Raw genomic sequence first — 10,052 nt, 5'->3', positions numbered from 1 at the left:
TGCTAAGCTGTTGCCGCATTTGGAAGGCATTGAGTCGGCCTGTGAAGCCTGGAAAGTGCTGAGGGGTTTGTGTCAAAGCTCAGCAGGAGGCCAGGAGCAGGATGACGCCGAGTGCTCAGCCAGAAGCCCTGATTTTACAGCCTCACGGAGTGTTGTTGGAGGTGTCGGGGGGGGGCAGAGAAGCCCAAAGGCCAGTTTGGAAAAGTTTCCACTGTGTATGACGAGGAGGAGTGCCGTTTCAGAGGGGGCGGAGCTGGCCCGGAAGCTTCGCTAGCTGAGAGCTCACCCCAGTGTTTTTCCACTCGTCGCTGCTACGTTTGCAATTCTCCTGACCATCTGCGTCGCAACTGCCCACAGAGAGCAAGGGAGACAGGGCAGGATGTCTCCAAGGTCGTTTCCCATGGGAATCAGCCGGGTTTCCATGGCAACCAGTCCAGCAGAGGGGGCAGGCGTGTGAAGTCGCAGAGAGGACGTGGCTCAGAGGGGGAAGACGGCGCTTATCAGCTAACTGCATCCATGGCGGTCGTAAAGGACACCTGCAAAGGCCCCAAGGACGGGGGCAGCGGGACGTTTGTTGCTATGGCAGCCTTGAAGGACAGCTGCAGTGAGAGCAACGTGATATGTTGGATTATTGACAGTACTGTCAACAGACATCTGATAACTGAGACACCTGGTGTTAAGATGTGGAACTGCAAACCTGTTTTGGTTGGGAAGACAGTGTGTTTTGCAGACAATTTACAAAAGCCATTGTCTAAAGTTGGACATGTTTCTGTTTCTGTTTTGCAGGCGCAGCTGCGAGTCTACGTGGCGCCGGGGATACAACATTGTATTTTATCTGTACCTTGTCTCTTACAGGAGGGGTATAAGGTTTGCTTTGAGAAGGATGTCTGCACAATTTCCAGAGGGGGGAAAGTCTTAATCAGTGTTCCAAAAGGGAACAACGGCTTTTTTGTTCTTGAAACACCTCTGGAGGGTGAAGGGTGTGCTGAGAAAGTACAGGCACAGTCTGCAAAGGTTCATGCTCATGTTTCATGTGCTTGCGTGTGGCACAAGAAAATGTCACATGGTTCCTGTGAGGATATCCAGATGCTATCGGAGTGCACTAAAGGGTGCGAAATAAGGGAATGTGGTAGACCCCTAAAGTGCAGGGCTTGCAGAAAAGCCAATGTAAAAGGGTGTGGTTTTCCCAGAGTGGAGAGGGTGGCCACAAAGCCTTTTGAGCTTGTGCACACAGACCGTTTTGGTCCCATGCAAAAGCAAAGTCTGGGCGGGGCCAGGTTTGGGCTGACGCTGCAGGATGATTTCAGCCAGGTTGGCTGGTTTTATCCTCTGAAACGGAAAGAGGATGCAACGCAACTGATCAAAGATTGGATTGCGGAGGTGGAACTAAGGTTCTCCACCAAGGTGCAGGGGTTCCAGAGTGACCGAGGGTCAGAGGTCACTGGGTCTGCTCTGCAGAAATTCTTTCGCCAGAAAGGGATACGTCACAAGGTGACTTCTCCTCAGGAGAAGGGAGTGGCAGAGCTTAGGAGCAAAGCTCTGGTTCAAGCAACAGAGATTCTACTGAATGACTCTGGTTTGCCTCAAAGCTTTTAGGGGGAAGGAATTAAATTTGTAAATTTCACGAAGAATAGGTCCTACAATTCAGTGGTAGGTGACACCCCGCATTTTATGCTTTACGGAGAGAAGCCGAACCTGCATTTCCTCCGTGTATTTGGTTCGAAAGCTGTGGTGTTGGTACCAAAGTTTCTGCAAGAGCAGGGTGGTCCAAAGGTCCAGGAAATGATCTTCTGTGGGTATGATCCTGCAACAAATGGGTGGAAGTTTGCATACCCAGAGGGTGATCAGACCAAGCTGCTGGTCAGCAAGCATGCTGAGTTCTGTGAGCAGGATGGTTGGGCAAGGCGCAAAGTGAGCCCTGACGTTCTCTCAGATTGTCTATCTGAATCTGAGGAGGAAGGAGAGCTAGAGGCTGAACCTGAAAATGAGGACCAGGTCCAGGATCAAGGTCCGGAACAGGTTTGGGCATCTCCACGGGTTGTTAAAGGAGTGTCCAAAAGTGAGCCTTCATCTCCAGTTAGCATAATGGAGAAAGCTCACAGATGGGTCAAGTCAGAGGGGGAGTCGTCTGGTGAAGAAGACGCACTTGCTGGCCCCAGTGGGTCAGAAGAAGCACCCCAGTCCGTGCCCAGGCGTTCATCTCGGGCAACAAAGGGAATTCCACCTGAAAGGTATGAAGCCACTAGTGTTTGGGTTGGTGTGGCTAGGTGCGAATCTGAGATTTGTGAGGAGGTTCAACAGGTGCCTGACAAAGACGCCAGGAAGGGGCGAAAGGCAATGGGGAAGGTGTTGAACTCTCAAGGGTCTGTAAATATGTGTGTCCACAACTCCTCTCAGATTGTAAGGCGAGAGGGGGTGTGGAGAGAATCAGAACCTACAGGGTTAAGAGGTTCTGTGTGACGTCTTACATTCTGAGGCGTGGTTGAGTATACTGAGGGGAGTGTTTCCTGAGTTCAGTTCTGGTTTCGCTTTTGCGGAGAGAGGACGCAAGATGTGTGAGTTGTCGCCCGGAGAGATTTAAGAGCTGTTTTTCTACACGAATAAAGAATTTTAGAAGATAAGGAAGACACCGTGCGTGCTGCCTGATTTATGTTTACACACACGCACAGCAACAGTTTCTCGCTGCGTGCACTCTGCTCCCCTGCCTAGGTCAGCTTCAGGCTTCCGAGCAGAGCTGCGCAGGGGAAGCGCTGGCTGGACGGCAGGGCAATTTGCCAAGAGGCCAATAAAAATTACTTTCACTTTTCAAATACTTTGTTTCTTTTGATTGCAAGAAGCAACATTGGAATCAATATATTTCTCTCTTTTTTTTTTTAACTATCTGTCAAAAGACATTCCGTTCGCAGTCGATGAACTTTCCCCATAAATTTCTGTCTCTGACACCCCGTTCCCAGGTTTGAGACGGTGGAAAATTTATCTTTCTTTACTCTCTCTCCTGCAGGCTTAAACAGTCAAAAATCCCCCTCTTTTCTCCTGCTTCCAAGAGGGGTTTTGGTGGTGATGAATGAAGGAAATTTAGAACTTTATATACGACTTTCCAGACTTTAGCTTACAAAGTTTTTGCTTCAATCTATTTACAAAAAACGGGAGGCGGATTTCCTGTTTAGAACCTTCCCATTTCGGTGCCAAATTAAGATATTTCTTAATACTTAATCCAATTTTCCGTCCTACTCACGGGTACTTGTTTAGGGTCCAAATATCCACAGGAAAAGGTCAGCGCTCTCTGGCAACGGCTGTGCGGCTTCACTCCGTAAAAGTAGCGGTTGATTCAAAACACCGCGCCACTCACCCCACGTTGCTTCGGACCCCCGAAATGGGGTTTCCCTGCGAGTAGGGGAGGTGCTCCTGGTGTCAGCCGAATCCCACGTTCCCAGGCTTCCTCCGCCTGGGATTTTTAAAGGGTCTCCGCCTTCGCCGTGGCGGCAAGACCCGATTTTCACGGAGCGGGTTCCTCTCTGTCAGAGGAACTCCGCCATTGCCGATGGCGCTGTCCCGGAAGTGTTTTTAGTATTCTCTTGGAAGCCGCCCAGAGTGGCTGGGGAAACCCAGCCAGATGGACAGGGTATTAATAAGAAATTGTTATTATAAATTATTAAATAAACCATAAGAAGTTAATATGGAATTTGATAGTAGCTGCTTGCATGCTCATTGTACAAAAATGGAAAAATAGGTCACCACCAAGAGTTAAAGAATGGGCAACAAACATTTGGGAGGTAGCAGTACAAGTACAAGCTTATGGAAGTGATCAGAGTGAGAGAAAGCAGACAAGAAAGAGAAATAAAATTACATGCAACCCTCTTATTGAATTTATGAAGAATAAATAAAGTATAAATGTGGGTGAATATATGTAAGTTTTTCTGTGTGGTAAAATATTAAGTATAACATAATTATAATATGAACATTTATTAAATGTGTGTATTTTGCTATCTTATGTTACACACTATATCTATATATGAGATTTAATAAAGTTTGTTAATTCTTTTTAAAAAAATAAACAATGGCTTTTATAATGCAGTAACTGTGTTGCAACTCAGTTATCATAAAAGCCATTGTTTCATTTTATACTTGCATGCAAGCATATTTTCTCTGTGGCTGGAAAGCTGGAAGCTAGTGAGCAAACAGAGGAGTATATCTGAAATCTGGTACATGGACCTGCAAGCTGATACTTGACTCTTAAAAAAGATCCGATAGGAGCAACCTTCTCAGGCCCAAGTATTTCATTAAAGAGATAGGAACTGCTTTGAGACTAAGGATTTCATCATGAACTGTGCATTTCAATGTAGGATGTTCTACATTTATTCCCAGAATATATTTTAAGGAAATGAACTACAGTATTCTAAACTGCTTGGGGAAGTTTAAGATAATGGAGGAACTGCTTTGAGCCTACAATGGGCCTGAGCTGGACACTTCAGCAGCAGATTTGGGAGAGGTGACAGATTAAGGTCCTAGCTCACCTCCTTTCTCCTGTCCTGACTGGCAACCTGACATCAGAGGCACCAGGGCCTTTTTTTCCCACCTCTCAGGTGGGCGCCATTGCCATTCTAAAAAAGCAAGGAAGGCGTTCATGGAGAGTTCTGGCACCTCTTTTTCTGGAAAAATAGCACTGGGAGGCACACACTGTCAGGCAGAGCCTTAAAGGAACAGCGACTGAGGGAAGGAAAACACTGGACAATGGAGGCAGTAGGATGAACTGATGGAGGGGAGAGGAGGCTGTGAAAAAGAGGAGAGTCACTAGGTAGGATCAGTCTGCAAATCGCTTTGAACTCAATAGGATTTACCAGAGTAAACATGCATAGGATTGGGCTGTATTAGTAACTAACTAACTAACTAACTAACTAACTAACTAACTTTGTATATTGCCCTTCGTCCTCAGATATCAGGGTGCTTCATAATATATAATCGCCTTGAAGTGGTGGTTCAGACTCAAACATCAAAACAATTGTTTAAAAACAATAAACTATCCACAGAAAATGGAACAATAAAACAAACGGTTATCCCAAAACGAGCCGTTACCTCAATATTTATTTAAATACATTATTTCCTTCTCTCCCCCCCTTTGTCTAAAAGCTTATTTGCCATTTGCCAACCTCCCTGTTTTTATTCTGCTTTTGCCCAAATAAAAAACAAAACACCGCTTGCGCAGCTAAGGAACTAATTTGTTATATATGGAACTCTGACTGAAAATCAGGTCATCTGCAAATGTGTTGGCAGCATCAGGTTTCCAAATGTAAGGTGCCACGTGCCAGATATCTTCCCTTTTCACTAGTGATACCAAGAATAAATATGTGTTCATCTGGTTGATTCTATTTAGAGAGGAAGTAGTATTTCATGAGTGGTAGAGACAATGCTTCTTATATGATATGACATCATATAATACATTATTGTAGGGAGGGATGTTAGCTTTGTGATAGAGCACATGTTTGGTATGTAGAATGTCCGAGGTTCAAGGCCTGGCAGCTCCAGTTTAAGGATCAGGTAGTTATGAGGTGAAATATCTCTTCCCAAGAGACTTGAGAGCTGCTGACCTTCACAGAAGATCACACTAGGCAGCTGGACAAATAGTACCTGGAAGGAAGTTGTAGGCAAGCACAGACCTGTTCCTTCAGAGGAAGTGCAACCCTTCCCAGATCATCCTTCTAATCCAGATCATTATCCTAATCCCAGAAGTGAGAATGGTTTTGAAGGAGCAGGTCGTCCAAAACAGCTTGTCCAAATCACCTCTATCTCTACCTCAAAATAATGACCCGCCTCCATCCCATCACTGCTTCCAGGCACCAACAGCCTCTCCCGATTCATATGAGCATAGAGCTGTGTGCCATCAACATGCTCCCAATGGCTTCATATAGTCAATGTAGTCATGTGATCAATGACTACAGTAGTCTTGTGAGCTCTGCACCGGCAGCCAATCTACAACTCCTGGCTATGACACCAGATACAAAGCAGAGACAGGGCCTCTGCTACAATTGTTTTAACTGAAGATCTGAGTAGCCCACATCTGCCACCTGAGGCAACCACCTCACCCCGCTTCTTGGGAGGGCCGGCCCTGGATGCGACCTCAATTACATGAATGCACCAATTGTGCATGTTTTTGTTCTGTGAATAGCAGTCACAGGAAAGTCTGAGCAGCCTTTTCCTTACCACGGTCCCTACAAAAATTCCAAAGCTGTTATTTACATTTCTAGGAATGCCTCCATTGAGGCCAATGGAGCTTCCCTTGAAATGCAAATAAGCAGCTTCAGCAGGAGAGTTTTGTCATGGTAGAGAGAGAAAGCATTAAACCTCTCCTCATCCAGCAGCTTCCCCATAGTTCTTATTTACATCATAAAAAACCCCAACTTGCTTGTTAATTCCATACAAGCAATTTGTTTGGTTGCTAGGTTTCTAAGGTGACCCATGTCAGGACAGAAGTGCACAGGAGAAAATCAGCCCCCAGTGAGGATATCGGGAAATTACACACATCCTCATCAGAAGGAGGGGGGGATTTAGTTAAGGGATGGGGAACCTGTGGCTTTCCAACTATTGCTGGAACCTCAGCTCGCAACCTCCTGAGCCCTGAGTTGCAGTCCAACAACATCTGGAGGACCACAGTTTCCCCACTCAAAGTCGAGCTCTTTTCCTGTCCCCAGTGAACCTTCCCTAATGTATGGCAAACGCCATGCTTTCTCAAGATAAGGAGCCATACTTCAGCAAGGACTCAGACATGGTATGGTTGATGTGGGCTGGATAGAGGAAATGAATGAATACTAGTGATTTTTTACATTCTCAAGAAAGTATGAATAAAGTGCACAAACTGACAGCGTTTGGGGACTGTTCACATTAGGTATCACTGTCAGCGGCAGAGGAAGCCTCTCGGGCGCCTGGAGAGGCACGCCCAGGGGTGGGGCAAGCTGCCCATAGGGGCGGGACACATCATGGGGCCTCCGGAGTCTGACTGCCTCCTCCCACTCAGTCGCCCTACAGCTGGCGGGGGGGGGAGGCAGTGGGCAGAGAGATGAGTGGCTCGGGAGCGCTGCAGGCCCCGCAGTGAGTGCCACCTGGCATTTTGTCACCCCCCTCACTGGTGACACTCAGGGTGAGCTGCACCCACCGCACTCCCCTTCCTCTGCCCCTGATCAGTGTATCATGAATTCACATTCTCAGACACCCAAGTGGAATAAAATGGGAAGCCTTTTGTAAGCGGAATAATTAAGTTCAATATTGTGAGTGGTGTTTTTTCCTGGTTAACATGCAGAAACCTTGTAGGTGCTACAAGGTACTAGGCGGCTAACAGATTGAGGTTGAATCCTGACAAGACAGAAGTACTGTTTTGGGAGGACAGGAGGCGGGCAGGTGTGGAGGACTCCCTAGTCCTGAATTGGGTAACTGTGCCCCTGAAGGACCAGCTGCACAGCCTGGGAGTCATTTTGGACTCACAGCTGTCCATGGAGGCGCAGGTCAATTCTGTGTCCGGGGCAGCTGTTTATCAGCTCTATCTGGTATGCAGGCTGAGACCCTACCTGCCAGCGGACTGTCTCACCAGACTGGTGCATGCTCTAGTTATCTCTAGCTTGGACTACTGCAATGTGCTCTATGTGGGGCTACCTTTGAAGGTGACCCGGAAACTACAACTAATCCAGAATGCGGCAGCTAGACTGGTGACTGGGGGCAGCTGCCAAGACCACATTGGCTCCCAGTACGTTTCTGGGCACAATTCAAAGTGTTGGTGCTGACCTTTAAAGCCCTAAACGGCCTCGGTCCAGTATACCTGAAGGAGCATCTCCACTCCTATCGTTCTGCCCGGACACTGAGGGCCAGCGCCGAGGGCCTTCTGGCGATTCCCTCACTGCGAGAAGCCAAGTTACAAGGAACCAGGCAGAGAGCCGTCTCACCCTAGTGGCACCAACCCTATGGAATGCCCTCCCACCAGATGTCAAAGAAAAAAAACAATTACCAGACTTTTAGAAGACATCTGAAGGCAGCCCTGTTTAGGGCATCTTTTAATGTTTGATGCACTATTGTATTTTAATATTTTGTTGGAAGCCGCCCAGAGTGGGCGGGGTATAAATTTATTATTATTAAGTCTGAATATGGTCAGAGCCTGGATGGGAGAGGGCTTGGAATCTCTATGTACCCTGTCTTGTGTTAAATGGTAGAAAGATTGAAATATACAAATAAATGTGGATGCTGCAGAGGACATTTATTCAGCCACTGTCCCCTTTGCATTCTGTTGGAGAATGGTTCACCTTTGGGACTTGGATGGTTTGAGTATGATGTTGATATATAAATAAATAGCAGCAACAGCATTCATATAGTTGATTTCAAGATTTCAAAGTGGAAGGTTCCTGCAGCTGTTCCTCTAAGGAAATATGTAGACATCTTTTGCCTCAGCTAGAGTAGCAGTTAGGGACATGGGTGGCGCTGTGGTCTAAACCACTGAGCCTAGGGCTTGCCGATCAGAAGGTCGGCGGTTCGAAGCTCTGCGATGGGGTGAGCTCCCATTGCTCAGTCCCAGCTCCTGCCAACCTAGCAGTTCGAAAGCATGTCAAAGTGCAAGTAGATAAATAGGTACCGCTATTTATCTGTGGGAAGGTAAATGGCGTTTCCGTGCACTGCTCTGGTTCACCAGAAGCGGCTTAGTCATGCCAGCCACATGACCCGGAAAAACTGTCTGCGGACAAACGCCAGCTCCCTCAGCCAGTAAAGTGAGATGAGTGCCACAACTCGAGTCGTTCACGACTGGACTTAACTGTCAGGGGTCCTTTACCTTTTAGAGCAGCAGTTGACTAAGACAACTCTTCTTGCAGAGAAATCTTGGGGCTATTTTATGCTACACCTATACTCAGTATTATCAAATGTGTTGCACTGCACACCCATCCTCTTAAATTTGCAATTGATTTGTGTTACACCTAATCATCATCTAGCAGAATATATCACTCTGTGTTGCAAAGCAGCCCAAGAGTGTGGGAAAGGAAAATCATCTGTGGGTTTGAGAAACTATGGCACTCCCCACCCACACATACACATCAGGCTTTATATCTCTGGACATCTATATCGCAGGGTGTTGCCTGGAGCATGTGCTTTGTTGCAAACAGTATGTTCTGTAGGCTGGCACAAGTGAAAGATAGCTGCCTCTTGACTAATCTCCACCCCAGATACCATCAGGGGCACCATAAATCCCTTCTCACATGCATAGCTCTGCATGTGTCAGGAGCAGGTCAGCAATAAATCACATGGTGTCCGTGACCTCTTTTTGGACACGTATTTATTAGGAAAACACACCCATGCAATGCACTTTAGTGTGTCCAGTCAGGTGACATGCAATTTTATATTAGATTTTATTCCTTTATCAGATTATCCTACAATTGGAAAAATCAAAATTTAGCGGAGGGAAACTGCAGGCTGCCACTAAGATGAGGAGGGTGTTGTGTGGACAGCTCAACAAACAAACAAACAAGCTTCAAACCCACATGAAACTTGAGTGGGATGGGATTCAACTAAGTTGCTGCATGTGTGCAATAAGGTCTGCTCATACAATAGGGCTTTCCTCTCTCTCTTCCCCCCATGTGTGCCCCCACGTCCCCTAAATCTGCTCTAGGCAGTTGGGGGGGGGACCACAGAACAGTTTCAAGGAGCGCATAGGGGTAGAAGGGGGAAAGTCCCATTGCATCACCAGACCTTGTTCCCCGTGTGCATACCTCACTTAGTGATATGTTGAATTCTAGTTCTGCCCATGGTATCATGCGATTCCAAATGTGAACATCAGAAAATACTGCTTTCCAGACTTCTCAGAGAGCCTGCTCAGGTCAGAAGGACTGGTGGCAAAACCATCCACAGAAAGGAGCCCTTTCTTGCTAGTGATGCATGTATGTCTGCCAAAGGATCATGGCCAGGAGACACAATTGCCCTACCTCCTCACACACTCAATGAACGCATGTGTTTGTTGGGGAGCAGGGTGTATGGTATGAAGCAAAAGAAGGAAAATGAACAGAACAGTGGAAAAGATAAAAAGATGC

The sequence above is a fragment of the Podarcis pityusensis genome (genome assembly GCF_964106645.2).
Source record: "Podarcis pityusensis genome assembly, chromosome: 1".
Lineage (NCBI taxonomy): Eukaryota > Metazoa > Chordata > Lepidosauria > Squamata > Lacertidae > Podarcis > Podarcis pityusensis.
Note: the sequence above shows the minus strand (reverse complement) of the source record.